Source organism: Capra hircus, chromosome 2, assembly GCF_001704415.2.
Source record: "Capra hircus breed San Clemente chromosome 2, ASM170441v1, whole genome shotgun sequence".
NCBI classification, from domain to species: Eukaryota; Metazoa; Chordata; class Mammalia; order Artiodactyla; family Bovidae; genus Capra; species Capra hircus.
In genome coordinates this window covers 97646519-97672211 of record NC_030809.1, presented here as the reverse complement: position 1 = coordinate 97672211, position 25693 = coordinate 97646519, and the positions used below count along the sequence as shown (strand labels likewise).

The following is a 25693-nucleotide window of genomic DNA, read 5'->3' as shown; positions in this document are numbered from 1 at the left end:
CTGTATATGTGTGATTTAGAAAAAGATTATGGTCTAAACAGTTGGAGTAGGGAATACTTCCTTGTTTTCATATGTAAGTCAGTAGGAAACTGGTTTTGTGTGTAACTTTAGTTTACATATTGTCTTTTTGCATTAAAAAAATGCTTTAGTTCTCTCGTAGTCTCTTTAACTTAGGTTCTGGGGGAGTTTTATTGTTTTGACTGAAAAGTCACGACAACACAAAACATGTATTCCGGTAAGCCTACCTCCTTTTTTCCATTAGCGTAGTTATTTCTCAATTTTTACTGTTCATATTTCCCTTAGAGAGTTCCTATTCTTCTTTGAATCCATTATTAGGGTTCACCCATTCATCTATCAACATTTATTAAGGACCCCTTGTTTATAAGACTATCCCTGATGTTTCAGAAATGAAAAAATGCTACTTATCTTCAAGGAATTCACAGACTCACTATGCAGTGAAATTTAAAAAAAAATTGAAGTATGTTTTTTAGGTGCCATGATAATTAAATTTGGAAACAACAGATGAGAGAGCATATATTCTTACACAGGGTGTGGGCATGGGGGCTTCAGGGAAGACTTCCTTCAGGAGGTGATACTTGAGCTGATCCTGAAGCATAGGAATTGACAGATGGAAACAAAAAAACAAAAACACCTTTCAGGTAGACAAGTGCAGAGGCAGAAGGCGAACACCATCAAGATATCCTCAGGGAGCTGTAAGGTCCCATCTGAGTACCTGTGGGGTGATGACTGGAAGGCGCTGGGGGGTCTTGGGCCAGGGATCTGCACATGGTCAGGGAGCCAGTGTCGGCGCTGTTGGTGAGTGCGTCGAGGAGGTCCCGGTGCAAGAGCTGGAGTGCTGCTGGTGGGCGATAGTCAGGGCTAGGGCAAAGGCAGCAGTGGGTCGGAAAGCAGAACTCCTCAGTTTGGTCATCAGTGTTCATTGGTGGTTCCATTGCATGAGACTGAACAAAGATGAGCAGGTTTGGAGTGGTGGGTGAGATGGACACGCTGACTTTAGTTTTGTTAATCCAGATTCCTTGACCTGGAAACTGGATGCATTCTCATGCTCCTTGAGGGACTGGTCTTGAGAGACCCTCCCGCCCCACTGTTTTTCTACTTCCTTTTGTGAGTTTTCTTACCCACTTATCCTTCAGTTGGGAAACAAATTATTGGTGAAAGTGAAAGTGCAAGTCGTTCGGTTGTGTCTGACTCTTTGCCACCTCCTGGAATTATCCAGGCCAGAATACAGGAGTGGGTAGCCTTTCCCTTCTCCAAAGGGTCTTCCCAACCTAGGGATCAAACCCAGGTCTCCCGCATTGCTGGCAGATTCTTTATCAGCTGAGCCACCAGGAAGCCCAAGAATACTGGAGTGGGTAGCCTGTCCCTTCTCCAGTGGATCTGCCCAACCCAGGGATAGAACCGGGATCTCCTGCATTGCAGGCGGATTCCTTACCAACTAAGCTATCAGGTAAACCCCAAAAGAAATTAAAAGCAAACCTCTGTGAGCTTAGAACTAAATTGCTAAATTAAATGAAAATTGTTACGATTTTTTAATGAGTGGATTGGTTTGGCATTTCAGTACAGGAGTAGATTAGAAAACCAACTTTAATTAAAAAGGTAGTCTTTTCTGTTAATTCTTGAGGAATCCTGTTACTAATTGTAAATGAAATACCTAAACAGAGAATCTTTGAGGTGGGAGGGAACTTTGCAACTTACACCACCAATCTCAACTTCTGGGTAGGAAAAATGGAAGCCAGAGAGAGCACAGGTGACTTCCCAGTGGCATGTAGCTCTGGTCCAGGGGCACGCCCAGCTCATTTATGCAGCGTTTCCTCCCATTTGCCCCCTGACCCTCTGCAAATAATCCTATTGAGATAATAGAGCAGGGCTTGAAGAAGTCTAATGTTCAAGGCTGCTCCGTCAGTGGTAGACTCAAGTCCACAGGATTCTTGATTTTAAACTTATTTCAAATTAATCTCATTGTTCATCCGTCAGCAAGTGTTTGTTGACTATCTGGTATGGAAGGGATGGTATGGTACCCAGTTATTATAAAGCTGAACAATAAATAAGCTATTTTTCTCTTCAAGAAGCTTGCCTGTTAGTTATTCAGATAACTTATAACAGGTCTGGCAACTACTTCTTATAAAATGCATAGCTTATCAGACATAATTATGGACATGTAGTACACATACAGAGCACCCAACAAGAAAACACAGCCATACAAAATCTTGTTCAATTTTAATTTTTTTAAACTTTACTTGGGCTTTTTTCGTCTGTTACCTTGTCTGCACAGGGGCAAGCAGTTTCCCGCCTAGCCTTGGAAATGCCTATGTGCCCTTAGGCAAATAAAAATTAAACCAAATAATTAGAAAAAGAATGTTGATTGCCTTTATTCAGTTTATCCTTGTTGAACTTTAATTAGGAAGGATGATCTGGTGGAAATTTTGTTTAGGTTGGTAACATAAATAGTTGCAAGAGGGCATTGGAAGAATGGCTTTTATTTAAAACCTTTTCATTTATTTGGCTGCACCGGGTCTTAGTGTGATGCATCGGACCTTCAGTCCTCCTCAGCAGCATGCAGGATCCTTAGTTGCTGCATGCCAGCTCTTCGTTGTGTCTTGCGGGATCTAGTTCCCTGGTCAGGGATCAAACCTGGCCCCTCATCATAGGGAACATAGTCTTAGCTACTGGTCCACCAGGAAAGTCCTGGAAGAATGATTTTTTAAAGCATTAGTTCTCTGTTCATTTATTTTTGTACTACTCTTTTGTAATAGCCCCATTCAGTGTTTCTGGAAATTTCTGTAGATACAGTTCTGAAGAACTTAACCATGGAGTAGTTTTCTAATGAATAAATGTGCTAGGAAAACTTACTGCCATTCTAAAATGAAGACTACTTTTATGAAATAGTAATTTTTCTAGAATTCTTTATGTGTTTCTTGTGGTAACCTGTTCCCACCAAATAAAGAGTTTGGTACATTTTGTGCTGCTTTGAATTTAAGTCCAGCTTCCTTGGTGGCTCAGATGGTAAAGAATCCGCCTGCAATGTGTGAGACCTGGGTTTGATCCCTGGGTTGGGAAGATCCCCTGGAGAAAGGCATGGTAGCTCACTCCAGTATTCTTGCCTGGAGAATCCCCATGGACAGAGGAGCCTGGTGGGCTACAGTCCATAGGGCCTCAAAGAGTCGGACACAACTGAGCAACTAAGCACAGCACAGAAACTTAGTGTTTAGTGATTGAGACGTTTTCTTTATCAAGTTTATGAGCTTGAAATGGTTAGTACTTCTTGTGTCTCTGTAATTTTAAGCTTCGTTCATGCCACAAATATTTACATAAGGCCAGTGGGATGCTGAACCAGGCATTGGAGATACAGCAGGACGTTGGATATACAGAGTGCCTAACTTTCTAGAAACTCACTGTTGAAGCGTTGCTCATGCCTGTCTAGTTAACATATATAGACCCAGGAATCCCAGAGTGAAGCTTTGGAGAAACAAACATCCCATTAGAAAACTAGCAAATCTGGTTCCGGCCCATGTGGGTGGTAATCCTGCAAACTCTTGTAAAAAGCGCTTTGAGATCATCCGCTGATGAAAGCCTGCATGGTGTTACATGTGAGGGTAATCATCAAGGATTACCACATCCCTGCCAGACAGCAGATAAAATACTCATCCTCCTGGAAACGGGGAGCACCGAGGATCTGCAAGGATGGGATTTACGTCCGTGAAAGCGGGACCCAACAGAGAGGTGATCTGACTACTGGTGAAATTGGTTCTGTTTAGAGAGTAGTGCATTGAGGCAATGGAAGAAATGACGAGTTCCTTCTTTCTTACCTTTGCCTGTTGTTAATTCCTCTGTACTCAAGATGCTCTGATTCTTTCCTCAGAACCTCTGAGAGACTTAAATATAGCTAGGATAGAGCTACCTTGGATTGGGCTCTTTGGATTTCTCAAAACTCAGATCTCATCCAGGAATTGACATAACCATGAAATAACGGCAGACCTATTAATTGGGTGAAGACTAGCAAGATTTGAAGAAACTAATACCTATGGTATGAAAAGAAGATGGAAAACTAAGGGGGTAAATGTGGTGGATCTGTTGAATTTCTTTATCTAGCTGTCAGCTGCTCTACCAGCCTGCAGGTAGCTGGTAACATCAGCTGACCAGAAATGCTGCATTTTCTTCCCAAAATGGTTAACAAGTCACCTTTTGGTCTTGCGTGGGGAAAGAAATAAGGAAAGAAGAGGAGGGAGCAGGAAGAGAGAGCGGTCGAGTGAGTTACACGGGCTGCATGTGAGTGAGGGGGTGTGTGTGTTTCTCTGTCTTTCTCTCTGTCTCTGTCGAATCTTCCTTTCCCTGAAGTCACACCTCCTATCTGCTGAGGAGTTGACGAAGGTGTTTTCTATTTTAGTCTGTAGCCTTCCCATCTGGTGTCTGGATTTCTTCTAGGCTGCCACTGGTGGGGGAATGAGTATGGGGTATTAGTTATCCATGTTTTCTCCTTTCAGGTTTTTCTTTTAGTATTTATTTTAAAATTACTAGTGTTACGAGTCATAGTGGTCAAATTTTGGCAATTTCATATGATTCAACCTATTAATTCAACCCTTGTGATTCTCAACCTTCCTCAATATTTCCTCTTCTTACACCTGCTCCTTAAATATTAAATTTTTTAATAATAGCTATCATCTCTTACCACCTACTGGATGTCCTGTGCTTCACATGTGGCAGCTCCGCAAGGGAGTCCTGATGTCCATTTTGTCCCTCTGCAAGGGAGAGACTGTGGCTCAGACAGTTGGCCCAAGACTTCCCGGGTAGTGATTGGCAGGGCAGGACTCAACCCAGAACTCGTTGGTTCAAGTCTGGAGCCCTCTCGTTGCTACCGTATTCCAGTGCGTTTGTTTCGTTGAGTTTTATCATTATCCTTGTGCTTATATTTCTGGCACAAATAAGTGAGCCTTTGATTGGACAGAAAAATGGAATTTTGATGGGCCATCAAACCACTTTGGATGATGGTATTTGAGGTTATAAGTTATTAGCAGGTTATCTTCGGAAATACAGTCTGGTACTTAACTGTACTCCCTCCTGTCATGGTTTACAGTAGATACCTCTCTTCTAAGCCAAGTTATAATTAAAATTCTGGAAGAGAAAGTGCTCTGACATTTGGACCTTCAATCCATCCCAGGGAAATCTCGCTTTCTTCCTGTCCCTGCTTTGGCTGATCTTCTGCCTAGGCTTTGTGGTTCAGTTGCTAAGTCATGTCCGACTCTGCGAGAGACAGACGTTAATCTTTTTCAATCGTCTCCTTAAAACATCCTGGAGACTTGGTTCATTCTCATGCCTGCCTCCTCTCCCCAAGTCTTTTGCTAGTGAGTTGGAGTCCTATTCTGAATCTAAATGTACACCTGAAGAGAATAGTGCTTTCAGGATAGAATTCCTTCCCAAGATATCTTGAGAAATTTGTATTTTTCCAAATTACCAGAAAAAAACAGTTAAAAAAGGTAAATGGGAAATGTGTTGCAGTTCTCCTGTGACAATTAAAACAATCAACATAGAGACGTTAGTACATCAGAGGAATCCACTGATGTCAGGTTGAAAGCTAACCTGTGGAAGTGAAGGATAAGATTGACATTTCCCAGAGCCAGGTCATGATAGCAGTGCAGAGGAGAGAATTGGTCATGATTGCTTGTAGCTGTTGCTGTGTTATAAATGTGTGCTCGTGGGCCTGTCTGCTGCTACTGATGAATCACACTTACAAATAAAATACATACAGATTTATATGCATTGCGTGTGGTGTATGAATCGTGTGAGTGGTATTCCAGGAAATACGTTTCCAAAGCAAAATAGGCCTTAAAGATGGCAGTTTCAACATGTGATTCTGTGTAGTACTGTTGACCTTCTTCATGGATCCAAATGCAGGTTATTTCGGGGATCAACAAACCTTTCCTCCAAAGGGCCAGATAGTAAATATTTTAGGCTTTGCAAGCCATATGGACTCTGTCACAACGATCAACTCCGCTGTTTCATGTGCAAGCAGCCGCAGACTCTACGTAAAATGAACAAGTGGGGCTGTGTTCCAGTAAAACTTTTGTTTACCAAAGCAGACTGTGGGCTGGATTTGGCTTGCTATTGGAATGCTCCCCAATAATGCTCACTGACATTTGCCAGCATTTGAACATTTGTTATAGGCTCTATAGTCCTTTGTAAATACTACTAAGTTTGTTTCTTATTTCTTTAACGTTTCTTTTAGGTATCTATAATAATGGGAAAAGGGTGTTTGGAAGGTCTTTTTCCTAATAGCTCATAATTTGGGGAATTCTGCGGAACTTTCTGAAAATTTCAGTTTCTCATTCCCAAATCCCAAAGCTTAATGGCTATGGAGAGTTTGGAAGTCCCTGGAGAAGGGGATTTGCTGTACCCTTGTGCTCCTCTCTACTTCTTGATTCAGTCAGCCTTTATCTTTCCTCAGCTTATGTGATTGTCCTGGTTCTGTGGGCTCTGTGGTGTCCCCAAGTGCATCAGTCGTGTAGGACGTGTGACCTGCTCTTTTTCCCACTGGAGATTGGGAATCTTGGGAACTGGTTGACATCTCTTGTTGCTTTTCTTCAGAATTACTTGTAAATAATGCCTTGCTCACAATGGCAACCCACTCCAGTACTCTTGCCTGGAAAATCCCATGGACGGAGGAGCCTGGTAGGCTGCAGTCCATGGGGTCGCACAGAGTCGGACACGACTGAGCGACTTAGCAGCAGCTGCCCACATATTCAAGTATCTGGAGTAGATTATTCTTCAAGGATCCTTGACATAATCGGTTAAAGCGATGTTATTTTAGAGCCAGACAAGAGGACACTTGTAGTATCCTGGATGATTTGTGTATTGTTTTGGATTGGTATACTTTACGCATTTCTACCATGCTCCTTTAGAACTTGTATTATTTTAAGAAGTAGTAAACAGGGAAGGGAACTAAGACTATCTACTACAAGAACTCATTTCAATACTTAGGAATAGTCAGGATACAGGTTTAACTTACTGGTAATTAACACAGATTTTGGACTCAGAAACTTGACTTGTTTTGCTACGTTTCGAAAGTGTGATCTTGGGACAGACTTACTTCACCTTTCTAGCATTGTTTTCTTATCTTTCAAATGGAACTATTAATACCTTCGTCTCCATTTTTGTGTTGTTAGGATGAAATCAGATAATGAAAGTGTGTAGTTAGCACAGCTCTATAACTAAATGATAGCTGGCATTTTTTACTAACATTTTAAAGCTTTTTTGGAGGGCTCTGCTTGGTCTTCATTTCAGCATGCAGGCTTTTCTCTAGTTGCGGCAGGTGGGGGCTTTTCTTTTTTTTTTTTTTTTGGGTGGGGGGCTTTTCTGTAGTTGCAGCACTGGGGTGTCTCTTATTGCAGAACATGAGCTCTAGAGCATTTGGGCCCAGTAATTAAGATGCGAGGGCTCTCTAGTTGCAGTGTGTGGGCTTATTGCCCACAACATATGGGAACTTAGTTCTCTGACCAAAGATTGAACCTTAGCCCCCAGCATTACCACTGGACCACCAGAGATGTGCCATCAGTTCTTAAAGATGGGAGATATTAACCTTGTTTCACGGCAAAGGAAAACTTCAACAAACAGGGCTTAAGTGATTTATGTAAGATCACATTTAGTAGGTTGGAAAATTGGGTTTGACTCTTTCCTAAGTCTAGGTTCTTGCTGTCATATGCTGCTTCATTTCAGTTAACAGTAATTCTGTAGTAAGATACACCATGGTTTATTTGGGTTGTGAGGCTGGGTGGATAGACAGGGAAAGTATGGGATGACGTCTTTTGTCTTTTTTTAAATTGAAATACAATTGACATATTTGTTTCAGGTGTACATTACAGTGATTCAATATTGGTGTACATTGCAAAATGATCACCACAATAAGTCTAATTAACATCTGTCACTATACAAGGGATGGTGTCTTGAAAGGGCAAGGATCTGTAGTGTTTGAAAGTCACAGCTTCTAGAAGCCAAGAATATAGTTATAATTAAAAAGTTGAGAAAACTTGCCCTGATTTTTTTCTCCTGTTGCTTAGCTGCTGTATTGACTGCCAAGAACATGTCTGATTTTAAGTACCTTTTATGCTTGCTTGTTACTCAGTCCCATCATATTACAACAACTTTTAAGAAACTATGCATGTTCTTGTAAATTGGATTAAAGAAAAATGTACTACTATGTTAAGCCTGCAGTTGGAGTTAGAATGTTTTTTTGGATTTCTCCTTTTCCCCTTCCTCACGCTCACCCTCCACTTCACAGGAATGTGCCTCTAACCACTATGGGTCGGATTTTCACAAGGCATGATCAGTTGCCAATAATTAAACGTCCATAGCTAAACAAGTAAATTGGCCAAGGTTTTGGAAGAAACTCAGTTCAGTGAAAGTTTTGTGACAGGTTGTAGCACTTTGCTATATGCACATGGTGTCTGACTTAACGATGGTTCGACTTCACGATTTTGCAGTGTTAAGATGGTGCGAAAGTAATACGCATTCGGTGGAAAGTGTACTTTGAATTGTGAATTTTGATCTTTTCCTGGCCTACCAAACGATGGGAAGCATGCAGCACTGTCTCATGAGGCTGGGCAGCGGCAGCTCCCAGTCAGCCACACGATCACCAGGGTGAACAGCCAACACACAGGATGCTGTTTGTCACTTTCCGTACAGTGTTCAATGAAGTACATGAGATATTCAGCATTTCATTCTGAAATAGCTTTGTGGTAAGTGAATTTGCCTGACTGTAAGCTGATGTAAGTGTTCTGAGCAGGTTTGAGATAGGCTGGGCTCATCTACGATGTCTGGTGGGTGCATGCGTTTTCAGCTTGGGACATTTCAACAATGGGTTTATTAGGATGTAATCACGTAAATCAAAAGAGATCTGTATAGGTATTTATTTTATAGCACTGACTTTAATTGGTGCACACGCCTCTGTTTTGTTTGTTTTTATTTTTTAAAACGCTCTTGGGGTTTTGAACAAGACCTGTTGAGATCTGTCATGGTTGCTGTTGGCATGGAATGGATTGGTGCAGAGATGGGTCCTGAGGAGCACATTTGAAGAGTCAAGTATTTGGAATTTGCTTTCCACCTTTGCTCTCATTTTACTGACTTCTTGTTCTTTATAGTAGACCACAGTTTTGACTTCAACCTATGGGTTATTTGAGAGCCTAATAATTTTAAGGCAAATAATAAACTATGCTTAATTTGAAGACTTGATTTTTATCTAGTAACTCTTGAGCACTAACTGCTAGGTACCATGAGGAAAGGAAAGCGCAAATGAATAATATGTGATCCTTGCCTAGTTTTATTTATTTATTTTTTGAGACAAAAGCAGTTCAAGGCAGAGGATTAAGTGCTAGGTCATGTAGAGTGAGTCTTGTAGAATATAAATACAGAGGAATTAGAATGGAAAGATCTGGAAAATGTGTCAGTCTTTAGGGAAGGCTGAAGCAAGGCAGGAGAGCCTGAACAGGGTCTTGAAGGAATTCCCTTCAGGAAAGGTGATAGGGCTGGGAAGTTGGCAGGGAAATTAGAAGTACATCTGTAATTTGAAAAAAGCACTGTTTTAAAAAGAATCAGAAAAATATGCACCAGTATTTATTACATTTTCTTGCTTATCTAAAGCTCCTCCCCAAATGTACCTATAACTTGAAGACATGGCCGGCCCTAGGAAGGGCAGAGACAAACTGGCCCATTTGAACTGGCCACCTTCTAAAATGCAGTTAGTCTTCAGCAGACGTGAATGTAACTTCTTTGGTGTGAATCTGCCAAATTTCCTTGGCCTGGGATCTTGGAAAATACCAAGGTTTCAACAGTTTGTTCTGAAACTCAAGGTTTGTGGATACTGTTTAACTGGAGTTTGTTTTTAAAGATGTCCACTCTAGAAATGGATTTTTACTCTTTAACGTCACTAAATGATTGCTGAAAATGTCAAGTTTCTGGTTGACCTTTCTATGGGGGGATATTTTCTTGTGTCTTATTTTTAGTATCTTATTTTTTTGTCCATCTTATTTTTATATTCTCAATTCTCTTTTCATTTGGATTGTGAATTTAAACTAAAGTGAGGCAAGTTTTTGAAGTTATTTGTAAAACATTTCCCTTCAATTCCAAAGTAGATGTGATTTTACTTTCAAATAATTATTGAGGAATGCTGTATTTTGGATTTGTTTTCTGCTTAAATTTATTTACCTGAAAGTGTTCTTGGCAAAGTGGTCCTTGAGATTAAAAAAAAAAAATGCTGTTTTCCGTAAGGGATAAGTTTTTCACTGTTTTTTGAATGGGAAAGTTTACTTCTAATAAAAATTTCCTCTTCCTTTGGCAAATGTTGATGTTTTTGAAGTCTTCCTAAAGGAAAAGGGAGCTTGGGTGGCTTTTTGTTTTTGGTTTTTGATAGTTATCTGGAGCCCCTTTCCCTTCCTCTGTGTGCTTCTAACCCCACCTTTGTTTTATGAGTCTTTGAACTAGATCTCTCTACCGCCGAAAATGGAAGTTGAAATGGACCCAAATCAGGTTATTCTGGGTGGAAGCAAGAGAAACTGATTACTCTGGTACATGGGGCATCTCTCATAGCAGCCAGAGATCTGAGAGAGACTTGCATTCTGTATTTTTAGACAGCTTGAACCTTGTTTTTCCCAGGTACATGAAATAATATATGCAAAACCATTGTTTTTGTTGGTTGGTTGGTTTTTGTAATGGCTAGAGTACGTGGTATATGGACTTTAAAGGAACTTGATCTTGAAGTTCACCAACTCAGATCCTACTGGCTTCTGTGTCATTTAGAAAAATATTCAAGATTCATGTGGACTCATGCTCTCAGCCTGCCATGTGTCTGTTTTGGGCCCTTTTCCGCCCTTGCTGCGACGGTAAACCAGCTGTGGTTGGTGGTCCCGTTTGAAAGGCTTGTCGAGTGTGCACTTTCTTTAGCCTGCACGTTCACAACTGCAGACTCTTCTTCTGAATAGCTGAACTTTTCTTCCCTCCTGCAGCACTGGGCCGCTTGTGAGCATCACGCTGCCAGCGCAAGAGCTACTGGAGAGTTCTCTTTATTCCTGGAGACTCCGGGAGTGCCTCGCCCACCGCTAGGAGTGAGTGAACGGAGCCTTGGGGAAGAGCCCACTGCTGGAAGGACCGTGGAGGAGATGCCTGGGAGCCAGCTCTAAGGTAGCCAAGCTTTTACCAGGAGCTGTCAGTGGCCTTACCAGGGCCGGCTGTAGAGCTGTTCTGACAACTCCCCTCTTTTATGACATGGGAAATTCTGAGCCATAATGATCAGTTGTTAGTTTGTATGAACCCAACATAAGAAAGTTAGGACCAAACCCAGTGGCTCTTTATCCTTGCATTGCCTTGAAGCTAGGCAGTTTTTCTCTTTTTGGTGGCGCTGCTTGGTTATCTTTCAACTTTGCCAAGTTGTTCAGATACTGCCATTTCCCTGTAGGGGAAATGTATAAAAATGTATATGTATATAAAATGCTTCTGCCATTCTTTCACCCTACAGGACCACTACTTTTCCCCCCTCTTTCCTTCTAAGTAGACTATGTCTTTGAGCAGTTTTAGATTCATAGGAGAATTGAGTTCTCATAGACATTCCTGTCCCCACACACGCTTACCTCTCCCAGACTCTCAGTCTCTCCGGGAGAGTGGTCCATTCATTACAATAGGGGGTCCTGCGTGGACACATTATAATTACCCAGAGCCCATGGTTTCCATTACTATTTGCTTTTGTTGTTGTACATTCTATGGTTTTGGACAAATGTATAATAATATAGATTCCCCTATTATAGACATTTTTCCTTTTAAGTAGAATTTTCCTACAGAAAAGTTTTACTGCCCTAAAAATCCTCTGTGCTCTGCCTGTTAAACCCTCCACCCACCCACTCCCTGGCCACCACTGAATTTTTTAATTGTCTCCATACTTTTCTTTTTCCCAGAGCTATATTTTCATAATTTGCTTTCTTGGAGTACTTTGAAATCCATGTAAAGAAGTCTCACTCTCAAGATGAAGTGCTGTTAAGGCTGTGTTAAGCTATGGTGGTAACTCAAAAAACATCTTACATAGGGTCTGTAAGATATTTTTATGAGGAGAGGCCTGAAGTGCTCAATGTTGGTGGGTGTGCCTCTGAATTAAAAGTTGTGTTTGCCTGGATATGGTTTGCGTCTTGTACACAGAGACAGAAGCGTGAGGTTTCTGCAGCCTCCTTAGGTTCAGAATTTTGGGGCAAGATCTCTAGTAGCTGTCAAGTGTTTCCTTTTTTGAGGAACGTTCTAATTTATTATTTTCAGAAACTTTATTTTTTTATGTAAAAGTGTATTTTTATTTAATTTCAAAAAGTATAAAATTGTATAAAGATAAAATTTCCTCCCTCTTTTTTTTCTGTTACCTATAGCTAATAATCTGGAACACACAGTTTTTCATATACAGACTTTTCATAGGCACACAGAGTGTGTATATTAATTAAAAACGGATGGAAGTGGCTACACATTTGGTTTTACAGCTTGTTTTTTCCTTCTACGTGATATGCTTTAGAGATTTTTCCTTTTAAGCAGGATTTTCCCTTTTAGGAAGACTCTCAATATGAGTAATGACTTCTTAGTGTTGTGTGTACGGCTGTAACATAATAACAACCAGTCGTCAAGTGAGGGGTTAGCCTGTAAATTTAAAGGGGGATGTGGCGGGGGGGAGCTTTCACATTAGGGCAGAAACAAAAGCCTTGCCTGTTGACATTGGACATTTAGTCATCGAGGATGTGAGTTTTTATCTTCCAAGCAGATGATGTGCAGCTTGGGGCTGTTGCCGAGGTGTCAGTTATGTCAAGTTTTCATCTCCTGGATGCCTGGAAGGAACTTTGGCACTAGGCTGTGTTAATATATTAGCAGAGTTGTTAGTTCTGGCTACCGTCCTTGGAGCATTTTGAGATGTTTTCATGCCCATTTAAGGTGGCATGTGGTTGAATGAGTTTTAAGAGGAGGTGATGAAGAATAGGGATGGAATTAAGAGACTTGACTTTATTTTGCATATATATTTATTTGAGGGAGGAGGAGGAGATGATTGTGTTAGTTAATTGCTAGCCCTGTGATTCTTAATCATGAGACAGGGTTAAAATTGCTCAGCTCAATAACTTCCTAGTGTAGTTGACAGTGAGAACCACCAGAAAAGTTTTTAGATATCAGGGGCCAGAAATGAATATTTGTATTGTTATTATTTTATAAAATACTTAGTTTTAGGAATATAATAATCAATATTTATATTTATAAGATTTAAAAGGTACAAAAGAGTGGAAAATAAGTCCTCTGTCTCTCAGTATTCTTCCTAGAGACAAACATTGTTACCAATTTCTGATGTATTCGTTCAGAGATTTCAGGTATATATATCAACATATAATTTAAAGATTATTGCAGTTTCTTTCTTTTTTTTTTTAACCCAGGTGGTAACAACATACACCGTTTTGTTCTTTTTTCATTGAAATACTGTTTCTTGGAAGTTATTAATGCTACATTCTTTCCTAAAGGAAGCCTAACGTCCCATTTAGAGGTGGGCTGTAATTTACTTAACCAGTACCTTATTGATGACTATCTAGATCATTTCCAATTTTATTATCATCAACCAGGCTGTAGGGAATAACCTTGTACATATATCATGTTAAACATGCTTGTGAACGTATCTGTAGGATCCATTTCTAATAGTGGAATTGCTGGGTCAAAGAATTATGTACTTTTAGTTTGGGTTGAAATTTATTGCAAAATTGCAAGTTCATAGAACTTGCAAAGTTTTAGATTCCACCAGCAATGGATGAGAACCCTGCTTCCTCATACCCATGCCAGTCACAGTATAATTGTTAAACTGATAGGTTTTCTTCTTCACCAAATCAATAGGTGAAAAATGACAGTTTAATGGAGCTTTAATTTGCATTTTTTCTTATTTTGATTGACACTGAGCATATTTTCGTAAGTTTTAAAGACCTTTTGTATTCCTGTTCTATTCCCTATGTGTTAATTCCTTCGTCTATTTTCTATTGGGTTATTGATCTTTTTATTATCAATTCACAGGAGCTCCTATTTTATTATCAGATCACAGGAGCTCCTATACATGAACAAATTAGCACCCCATCCTTGTGATATTTATATTTGGTCATTTGTATAAAAATAATTATATTTATTGTTTTTATTGTTGTTGTTTTTTATTTGCTATGTTTGACTCTTTGTGACCCCATGGACTTTAGCCTGCCAGGCTCCTCTGTCCATGGGATTTCCCAGACAAGAATATTGGAGTGGGGCTTTCCAGGTGGTGCAGTGGACACAAGACACAAGAATACTGGAGTGGGTTGTCATTTCTTTCTCCAGGGGATTTTTCCGAACCAGGGATTGAACCCTCCCCCTCCCCCCAATATTTATAGAGATAAATATATAATCAACCTTTTTTTGGCTTTAGGATTTTGCATCGCAATTGAAAGACTGTTTTCATTCTTAGAGCTAAAAACTGATTTCATGGTTCCTTGCAGTGTCATGTTGTTCTTTTTTTTAGACGTAAATCTTTGATCCACCTGGAATGTTAGGTATGAATCTAACTCAGTTTTTCTCTAGGTGCTCTATTAATTAAGATAAGGCTGAGTTGCTGTAACCAAGGAACTGAACTATGCTATGGGTCAAAGAATAGAGAAGTTGATTTTTGTCCTCACTTAACAGTTCCAGTGTGAGCAAAGGAAGTCTGCAGAACCACCCATATCCACTGGTCACTGGGAGGCAGGTTCTGTCTGTCTTGTGGCTCTGTAGTTATCGGTATGGTTGTAGCTGGGTTCCTTCCGAGTGAAGGACGAAGGAGAAAGTCCAGGGCAAGTGATCACATGTCACTTCTAATTCCACTGGTGAGGACTTAGTCCTGTGATCACATCTAGTTGTTGAGGGGGGTGGGGAATGCGATCTGTTCTGGTCAGCATGTGCCCAAGAAGTGAAGAAGGAATTTTAGTGGAAAATAAGCAGTCTCTGTCACATTGACTGGTCATTGCAATTTTACTGAATAGTCCCAAATTTTTTCTTTTGATTTCTTTTGTCTTATAAATTCTCAAATACATTGTAGTTTATTTCTGGGATATCTGTTTAGTTTCATTGATCTCTCTGCCTATGCATGTAGCAAGATCATGCTGTTTTTCTTAAACTCTTGGAGCTTAATATGTTTTTTCTCTTCTGTAGGGGTAGTTCCATTTTACTGAATTTCCATATTTATTTTAAATTTCCTTTGATAGAATTTTTATATTTATCTGTGTTTGTGTGGTTTTGAAAAAATAAGGACTTTAATCATATATAGTCACCACTCTCTCCACGCTAAGAAGAAAACCTGTTATTATGATTATTGGGATTGTGCTAAATAAGTTTTGTGAGAGGAGGTCCATAGCTTTATGGTGTTAATTTTTCTTATTTGGTGATTAATATTGCACAGTGTTTGGAAAACACTGATTTGGTTTCTATAATTGTTCTATATTCTTCACCCATGAAACGTATGTAAAATTGAAGTAGAGAGGAAGGACCAACTTATTATAAGATATTGTTACTTTTAATACTTGATTTCTAATTATGACTTGGTAAGTGAAGCAAAGTAAGGCAATGCCAAAGAATGCTCAAACTACCGCACAATTATGCTCATCTCACATGCTAGTAAAGTAATGCTCAAAATTCTCCAAGCCAGGCTTCAGCAACACGTGAACTGTGAACTTCCTGATGTTCAAGCTGGTTTTAGAAAAGGCAAACGAACCGGGGATCAAATTGCCAACATCCGCTGGATCATGGAAAAAGCAAGAGAGTTCCAGAAAAATATCTATTTCTGCTTTATTGACTATGCCAAAGCCTTTGACTGTGTGGATCACAATAAACTGTGGAAAATTCTGAAAGAGCTGGGAATACCAGACCACCTGACCTGCCTCTTGAGAAATCTGTATGCAGATCAGGAAGCAACAGTTAGAACTGGACATGGAACAACAGACTGGTTCCAAATAGGAAAAGGAGTACCTCAAGGCTGTATATTGTCACCCTGCTTATTTAACTTCTATGCAGAGTACATCATGAGAAACGCTGGGCTGGAAGAAGCACAAGCTGGAATCAAGATTGCCGGGAGAAATATCAATAACCTCAGATATGCAGATGACACCACCCTTATGGCAGAAAGTGAAGAGGAACTAAAAAGGCTCTTGATGAAAGTGAAAGAGGAGAGTGAAAAAGTTGGCCTAAAGCTCAACATTCAGAAAACGAAGATCATGGCATCTGGTCCGAAAACGAAGATCATGGCATCTGGTCCTATCACTTCATGGGAAATAGATGGGGAAACAGTGGAAACAGTGTCAGACTTTATTTTGGGGGGCTCCAAAATCATGGCAGATGGTGATTGCAGCCATGAAATTAAAAGATGCTTACTCCTTGGAAGAAAAGTTATGATCAACCTAGATAGCATATTCAAAAGCAGAGACAGTACTTTGTCGACTAAGGTCCGTCTAGTCAAGGCTATGGTTTTTCCAGTATTCATGTATGGATGTGAGAGTTGGACTGTGAAGAAGGCTGAACGCTGAAGAATTGATGCGTTTGAACTGTGGTGTTGGAGAAGACTCTTGAGAGTGCCTTGGACCGCAAGGAGATCCAACCAGTCCATTCTGAAGGAGATCAGCCCTGGGATTTCTTTGGAAGGAATGATGCTGAAGCTGAAAGTCCAGTACGTTGGCCACCTCATGTGAAGAGTTGACTCACTGGAAAAGACTCTGATGCTGGAAGGGATTGGGGGCAGGAAGAGAAGGGGACGACAGAGGATGAGATGGCTGGATGGCATCACTGACTCAATGGACGTGAGTCTGAGTGAACTCCGGGAGTTGGTGATGGACAGGGAGGCCTGGCGTGCTGGAATTCATGGGGTTGCAAAGAGTCGGACACGACTGAGTGACTGAAGTGAAGCCTATTTCCCGATTAAAAGTTAATAAACTTGGAATGTGAAAAAACAATATTCCCACTGAAGATAGAAAGTAGTTGACATTTCAAAAGATTATTGTATAAACTTGTTTGCAACACAAACCTGGGCAAGTTTTTGCCTATATGGATTTGATACTCGTTGTTACTGCCTCTGAGAGTGGGTGTGTGTTAGTTTGCGCCTTTGTTTAAATAATACACATCCCTCTTTTGTTTTCTCCTTTTTACCTTTTTATTATATGAAGTAAAACACAGATACAGATATCACACAAAGTATACATAGCTTAGTAAATTTTTGTAAGGCGAATATGTTTTGTGACCACCATGCAGATCAACAGCATATTAGCAGCCCCCGAGAGCTCCTTGCCGTGTCCCCTACTTGTCAGTCTCTCTCTCTCCAGAGGTAACCAGCTTCCTGACTTCTGTAGTAACTGCTTCATTGCCTTTCTGTGTGGTTTCATATCGAGCTTCTGTAATTTAGTCTTGCATTTCTTTTTATGTTTTTGAAGTTTCCTAAACCTTAGGTTACCCCTCCAGCCCTTTGCTTTCCTTATAGCTTATATGTTGAGAACCCAGCCATTTGACCTCTATTTTCCCACTGGCTGGGTTTAGTGATGGCATTGTGTTTGTTGAATTCAACTTGTTCTTTTTTTTTTTTTTTAAGTAGGAAATGGTAGTTTAGGTTCACAGCCTGGGCATCCAGCATGCTCACTGATGCTGGGTAGGTCATTGTTTCTAGGCTTCTTTAATGGGCAGAGGATAACCATGTATATTTATTATATACTGTGTATATTTATTATATATATAAAATACTCAATGAGTTCATACTGATGCTTCCAATTCAAATTCAGTTTATATGATTCTTATTTAACCTTTTCAGTATTATATCTCTAACTCCTTTATTCCACCCAGAAAATTTAGGTTGTCTGGAAGAGCCCGGAACAATAGAATTTGAATTGGCTATAGTTACACATTTGCTGCCTTCCACAGGATGCACACAGTATTGTCAACACTGCCACAATCCTAACACTGTATCACTAGTGATGAGAACTGAAAGGCGATAAAAACAGCTCCTTTTTGATGTGCTATCCCCATTCTCTTCCCAGTGTTCAGGAGGAGGAATAGGGGATATTTATAATTGTTGAAAATTGGGCAAATTTAAACACTGATTAGCTTTTAGATGATATTTGGAGGAGAAAGACTTAATTTTGTTGGATGAAATGTTAGTTTTATAGTCATGTTTAGAAAAAGTCCTTATCTGTTAGAGAATTTGTGGGTGAAATGATGTGACTTCTGGGATTCTTGTTAAAATACATCAGGAATAAAATGGGCAGAATACGGAAAATGAGATTGTTTGTTTTTGGAACTGGGAGGTCAAAATAGAGTTTATTATCCTTTTTCTTTATGTAACTTGAAACGCCTGTTATAAAAAGATTTTTTTAAAAATTTTAAATACAGTGAAAAGATGAGGACATATGATAGAGAAAGAAGGTGATAAGGAAGAAATAGTCAGGGAAGGGAAATATGAGTAAAGAAAGCATCCTAAGCTGGTGGTTCAGTCTGGCTCAGTGGTGGTCAAGCTGGGTAGCATCTTGAATGAGGAGAAGGGAAGGCCAAGAGATGTGATGCCTCAAAGGAAGCCAGCATCTAAGAGGAGAGAGGCAGAAGAAGAAACTACCACCCAAGGACACTGAGCAGATCTGAACCAGAAACGTAGAGATAGCAGAGAGATGGAGCCTCCTAAACCCAGCTAGGGAAAAAGCCAGTGGGAGAAGGAGGTCACCAGCCCTGCCATGCTGCCCAGTGGGCCAGAAATGCCACCCTCAGCATCACCCGAACTGCTGTGGGTCTGGGGGATTCCTTGGCCCCATCTCAGCTCAGTCAAAGAAAAATCTTGGGGAGTGAGGCTTCCAAGTCTGAGTTTCGAGGAAGCTGCCTTGTGAATCTGAAGGATAAGGTGAAGTGTACAAAGTTAGAACCTTACCCGGAGGCGTTTGGTAATGGACTAAGTGGGGAGAGCGAGGACGTTCAAGGAGCTCTGTAGAGTGCTCTTTGTGGGGAGTTTTCTGCAAGGGGAGAAAAGGATAGATGTAAGAGGGCTTGGGACTGAGGGAGGTGGTGGCTGCTGAAATAGTTTCGCCTATAATAATGTAAGAGAGGTTTGCTTGTCACAGTGGAGGTGTGAATGGTTCCCCATGCACGAGGATGACTGAATGGCGTGGCCAGGCATGCGGTCAGGGCCCACCAGCACCAGGGAGGTTACATTTTGGCAAGATCGGGAGTTTGATGGTTCGGGGAGCTTGGAAGTGGTCATTGTGGATTAGATGTTCTATGCTTTAATATTTTGAATGACACACTGAAAGAGGAGAGATAATCAGGAGTGCTTGAGAGGTCCTTCTGCTCCTCAGGTTCTCGCTGGGTCTTTATGTCCATCCCTGAGAAGAAGGCAGGAGCAGCGCGTTTCTGTTTGTTGTTGGGCCTTTGCTCTTAGTCAGTGCTCCCCCTGCTCCTCTTCACAGCCTGTTCTCTTTCTTGTTTTCCTTTTCCTCGTAATCGGGCAACACTCACGTGTAGAACATCCAAGAAGGGCTGCCTGCCACGGGGTGGTGGTCTTCACTTGTTTGCTTTGGGACTGACTATTGGAGGGATTCGTCCATTTTCTGGATTCCCTAGTGTCTGTCTCTGAAAGTTGTGGGGAGAGGACTGAGGTGAGCACCCTGTTCTTCCTGCTTTTCTCTGCCTCAGGGTCTTTGTTTTTCATAATAGGATCGATTCATCCTTTTCACCCTATAAACTTCCTACCTCTTTGTACTTGGGGGCGTCCTCTATTTCCTGGATTTTATTTCTTCTCACTTAGTTGAGTGCACTTATTTTCACTTGCCATTAATTTCTGATTTGGGTCCATTGAGGGTTCGGGGTTGCGTGGGTGGCTTTTGGTCATGCCGGTTTCCTGGTCTCTTTCCACGTGGTCCCAGAGCCTCTCCCTGTCTCATTTCTCCTCCTCCTTGTTTTCTGTATGGTTACTTCGCTGCTAACTTGTTCATCTTGTACACTGACCCTGCGTACACAGCTCATTTTCTTTCTCATGATCGTATTTATACTTTTGATGGATATATTTAAATGAACAGCTGTGCATTTGTTGAGTCATACCACAATTATCTGATTCTGCTTTAGCTGCTCGACTGGCAAAAGCATATTTCAAGCTAAGTTGTGAGAGAATTCCATTAATCACATTCTCGCTGGGGGAGGGGAGAGGAGAATAGACCACTAAGCAAAGTCTTTTTAAAGATTAATGTTAATTAGTTGTTCCATTATTTTAGAATAGATTGATTTTGTTACTATTTAAAGTGTCACCTGAAGAAACTTTATAAAGATATAAATAACTGTAAAGGTTTAATGATATCAGTCAGGCTAAATTCTCTGGAATTGTTGATGCGAGGATAAAGTTAGTAGCTGCTCTATTTAAACAGATAAGGGGCCTTTAAAAGAGTTTCTTTCTGTAAAAACTGGTGTTCTTGACTCAGCATTTGTTGAATTCATTGGCTTAGATTTTGTTTCAAGCCTCCTGAACAGATAACATATGATACAGAAGATGTTACAACTTTTCTTTTTCTTTAAATGTATTAATTGCTAATTGTAACCTCTGATTGAGTCTTTGGCTTCCACCAGCCAGATCTATTTTTCTCTTGACACTTCCTCAGGGTTCTTTCTGAAGGTTATTAATAGGCATGGAAGCATGGCTTTCCAAATAGCGTCAATAACTGTTAGAAGACAGGGGTGGGGTAGGGTGGGGGGTGGGGGTGGGTGGAATATGTCAATTTCTGACTCGTAGGAGATGTATTTTCAAGCTCCAGAATCTGTCTCCGAGGTCACTTGGGATGGCTCTGGGCAGATCAGCTGGTGTCTGCAACTAGAGAGCCAGGCAGTCCTGGCCAAATGGGCTAGTGTCCACCAGGGAGTCGTCTGGTATACCCAGAGTCTGCCAGCCATCTTTTCCTTTGGCTGCTGCTCTTGGATGACACCCTTGAAAACTGAAATCCAGGTTACAAATGATATCTTTTAATTTATCTCCAATACCTGGTTGGAGCTATATTCCATAGAGGATGAGGGGCAGCCTCCTCCCCCAGTCACTTCCTTGCCAGGCTGTAAAAAAAAAAAATTCCCATAAACCTCACCTTCCTCTTCTCACCCAACCCAAAGTGTAGCACTGACTAAGAAGTTAAAATTAATGTGCTTTAATTCATATTACATTCCTGGTATGTGCCAGGCACAGGGATGCATAGCCATGCGCCAGATAGAGTTCTTACTCTCATGCTACTTGAATTTTGGTGTGTGGAATAAGGAATGGGAGAGGCAGAGTCATAATAAAAACTAATAATCTAGTACATAAGTGACAAATTGCACACACTGCTAAATGCTGTGAAGAAGCTGGCAGGACACCAAAGGGGGTGAGCGTGGGGAGGGGTGACGGGGGAATGGACTGGAGTGTGTAGGGGAGCGTGGATGAGAAGAGCTCTGGTCAGGCTGCTAGAGAAAGGGTGGTTTTCCTTATCTCCACAGAAGTATGCGCTAGTGCTTCCCTTTTGAAAAACAAAAAGAGATAGACCTCCCTGGTGCTGACATCTTAATTTCTCCCCACCCTTCAAATTATTACAGGTTAGTCCTGTTGGCCTTAGAATTGGCACGGTTGTATCAGATGGCAGTGCCCAAGCCACCATTTGTCAGATGACTGGAGGGATAGAAGATCTGAGTTTAAGGCTAAAGGGGAAACTGCAGGCAGTTAGAAATGTGGCAGGTGCTGAGAGGGTATCTAACTGAGGGCTTGGGGAGGAGGTAAGATGTTAGATGGATGTCACAGTGCCTCATCTAAGAGGAGGGGTGTGGGTGGGAGGTGGTGAATAAGAGGTTCCTATCTACCAGTAGGTTAAAAAAACCAAAAAACTCCCAGTTTGTAGACTGGAGAGAGAGGAGCCCTGAGCTGCCTAAGAGAATAAAACAAAGCAGCTGGGAGATGATGGGTGCTATCAGTTGAAACAAAGCAGGAGAGCTGTGGCTATTTGATACAGAGGGAATGAAGTGGAAAATGAAGGAGAGTTTCCATGTAGTCAGGCACATAGAAATAAAACCAGGTCTTGAGATACCAGAAAGGTATGTGGTGGGTGATCAAAACATTGGTATCGGAAGCTTAGCTTAGCTATTATCTGTGTATCTGGTAGGGGTGTAGCAAAGTCAGTTCCGTCCTGTATACAATTAAAATAAACCTACTGGGGATTCTTCAGTTCTACATGGTAGCTTAACTTAAACTGCTTATTTATTTTCATTCAATTAAGCCTCATTTCCCTGCCCCTCACCCTTTTTTTTTTTTTTAAATATTATTCTTTTCCTGTCCATTCCAAACCATGTCTTGGGTCCATCTGTCACAGCTGGAATGTTTGGAGTGTAACTCTTTCAGTCAAAGTGCTTTCTTTCCTGAAATCATCTGTAATTATTTCCTCTGACCACAAGATGAACTGATCCAGGGGCTGGGTTTCAGTTCTGTAGTACTTGTCCAAGAAGCTATTTGTATTCATCTATCTTGAAAGATCAAATTACATGCTAATATTCTGAAAGTAACACCCCACCAGAAACCCTCTGGCAGCACTGAAGTCTATATAAAACCAAGTGCTGGCAACTTGCACATTGCCAGTTCAGACAGAGTGTGGTGTTAAAAATATTTAACAGGTCATTTGTGAACTGGAGAAAAGACCCTGACTTAACTTATATGGTATGATGGCTTTGGTTTAGCCTTTCTTTGCATCTGTAACTGACAGCCCCTCTCTCTCCACCCTTTCCAAAGGCCCAGGTAGTTTGGATTAAGCTGCCCTTGGGTTCTCTCTCTGCTTGTTGAGCAGAGAAGGGACGTAACAATTGTCACATAATGGCTGATTTTTGTCCCACTTGGAGGTGGTGGTTGTAAGTATACCTTCCCTCAAAGTTTTGTGTCTAGAATTTATCTTACTGAGTCTAACTTTGTCCTCAAATGTGCCTGACTTACACTAATTCCCATTTTTATTTTACCGTGTGAGTTGCAAGAGAATTGAAGAATGAGGATGGGAGGTGGGAGGTAGAAACTACTTGTATACTAGCAACATGGCTTATTTTTCCTTTCACATCAAGATCTTTTTTCTTTTTTTTGGGGGGGGTGGGGGAGATAATTAGAGTATATGAAATTAATTTTGAGATTAGAGAAATGGAAAGAGGGCATGCTTGAAAGGTGACCCAAATAACCACGAGTAAAGATTGTTTTCCAAGAGGAAAATCAAGATAAAGTGCATAGTGTGTTGAAAATTGGATAAAATGTTAACGATGACAAAAACAGATTGCTAAACAATGACTGGCTGGTTTAGTGAGGGTTGTGTATGTTGGTTGATTAGGACCTGAACTCTGGTTAGGTGGGCTTTGAGTTTGACTTTGTGTCCTTGAGCGAGTTACTTCTACCTACCGATTTTTCTTGTCGGTAAAATGGAATTAATATGAATATTTATTTTAGAGCAGTGGTCCCCAGCCTTTTTGGCTCCAGGGACTGGTTTCGTGGAAGACAATTTTTCCATCACTGGGGAGAGGGGATGGTTTCAGGATGAATCCAGGCCATTACATTTATTGTGCACTATATTTCTATCATTATTACATTAACTCTACCTCAGATCATCAGGCTTGAAACCCCCGAGTTGGGGACCCCTATTATACAGTGTTATGGGGAGAGGTTAAACAAGATACTACATAGGGTCCCTAAGCACAGTGCTTGGTTATCTAAGTATCACTACTGTTACTGTACTAATGATGTGGTGTTGACAGATAACTGAGGGAAAGCAGAACACTCTAATTTATATTAAAGAGAAAATTTTTTTCCCTTGTGGTAGGCATAGCATAGGCCGTATAAAAGATATATAACAGGACAGTCAAGATAGTCCTCACCAACAGTGAGAGAGCATCTTTACGTGGATAGTGGGAAAGTCATTCAAAATAGGAATGGATGAATGTACAACCTGTCTTTCAAGATTCTAACTTGGAGATTGTTAGAAGTTGAATTGAGAAGAGTATCAAACAAGTCCCTATTGAACGAGTAGCTGCTCAGTGAATTATGCATTGAACAAATGGACAAGCCTAATGAGTCTAGGCCACCAGGCCAGACGAATGAATATTTTGTAGGATTTTCTGATGGGAAAGAATCTCAAGGTTCCTCTTCCAGCTTCTCTTTCATCCTCTACATACAGATGACAAGTTGTATGCTCTTCCTAAGTCTAGGTGTTAGAAGTATCTTTTATAGTATCAATAATTATCAACTAGATTACTTAATATGAGCCCTAAAGGTTGAATATAAAAGTGTACTATACTTTTGGTTATTCTGTGACTGACATCAAAATGCTTTGTGATTTTTGAGGGAATGTATTGCAGTGTATCGGTGGTTTTATCCAGCTGTAAAACTGTGATGACAAAAAGAAGTGCCAAACTTGGTCTCAAGCCCACACATGTTAAAAATTGAGCTAAAGACTAGCTCCTTAACTGGATATCAGTCTGATCTATAAATGGAGTCTGAAAAGTACCATGGGATTTGGAAAGCAGTTCTATTTTGCCCTGATGGTTTGTCTGTTTTTAGTAGAATATCATGGGACTGTCCTGTCTACCATGGGAGTAGTCCTGAGACATTGTAAGAGATGATACTGATTTAAAGAAGGGATGTGAGTTGACAGGAGGTCCCTATCCTTTTTCTGAGTAGCTCTTTGCCTTATGTCTGAAATATTAAGATCAGTTACCAGGGATAGAGAGCACCATCCAAGAACAGCAAGGAGTTGGTATGTACTGGAGGCAAAATTTTGCACTCTGAATCCTTCAGGTAATATTCTATAACCCCCAGTAGCCTATGAGTGTTTTCAGTTCTGGATTTTGGGCTTAGACTATTGCAAAAGGATTTAGTTGGATTGCAGATGGACATCAGACCTCTTCTGATCAGTTTCATGTCTCCTTTAAACACTACTTAATTGCATACATAAAATACTATTCCTACATGAAATAGATGTGTATAATGGCTTCCCTTGACTGCTGGACTTGTGGACATCTTTGATGTGAGAGAGTTTAAAGAGATTTTTAAACCTGAGGAACAGTAACATTTTTGTCAGGTATTGAGCAACTGCTCAGCTTAAGATATTTAGTACCATCTGATTACCTGGTATGGTAGAAGAATCTATCTTTTAGGAGTGAGGCACTGATTCTCAAAGCATGGTCCAGGATTCTCTGGAGTTTCTAAGACTGTCTCAGGGGTGTTCCACAGTGTCTTCTTCTTCCAGTCACACAGACATATTCATGTGTGAAGCTGGATTCTTTATGTTTCAGCTGATGCCACGTGTCATAACAGATTGAATGCAGAGTCATATATGAGAATCCAGTTGCTTTCTACTAAGCCAAACATAGAGATTTGTCAAAATGCATAATAATACCATTTTTCTCACTACAATTTTTTTTTGGGGGGGGATATGTTCCTTAAAAATTAAAAAAATTTTTTAAATTTTTATTGGAGTATAGTTGCTTTACAATGTTATATTAGTTTTTGCTGTACAGCAGAGTGAATCAGCTATACATATACATAGATCCCCCTTTTCTTTGAATTTCTTTTCCATTGAGGTCACTATTAGAGCACTGAGTAGAATTCCCTGAGCTATACAGTAGATTCTCACTGGTTATCTATTTTATCCAT

General features: G+C 40.6%; 1 protein-coding gene across 2 annotated transcripts in view; it reads left to right on the top strand.

The window, feature by feature from the left end:
• Positions 1 to 25693, top strand: part of ACVR1 (activin A receptor type 1) — a 137881-nt gene that overhangs the window by 47535 nt on the left and 64653 nt on the right. Inside the window, exons 1-2 of one of the 2 annotated variants that reach the window (XM_005676107.3) lie at positions 3723 to 3741; positions 11010 to 11184. The gene's annotated coding sequence lies outside the window, so the exon portion shown is untranslated. Of the gene's footprint in view, positions 1 to 3722; positions 3742 to 11009; positions 11185 to 25693 lie in introns of those variants that run through there. The other variant, XM_005676108.3, reaches the window with a different exon arrangement.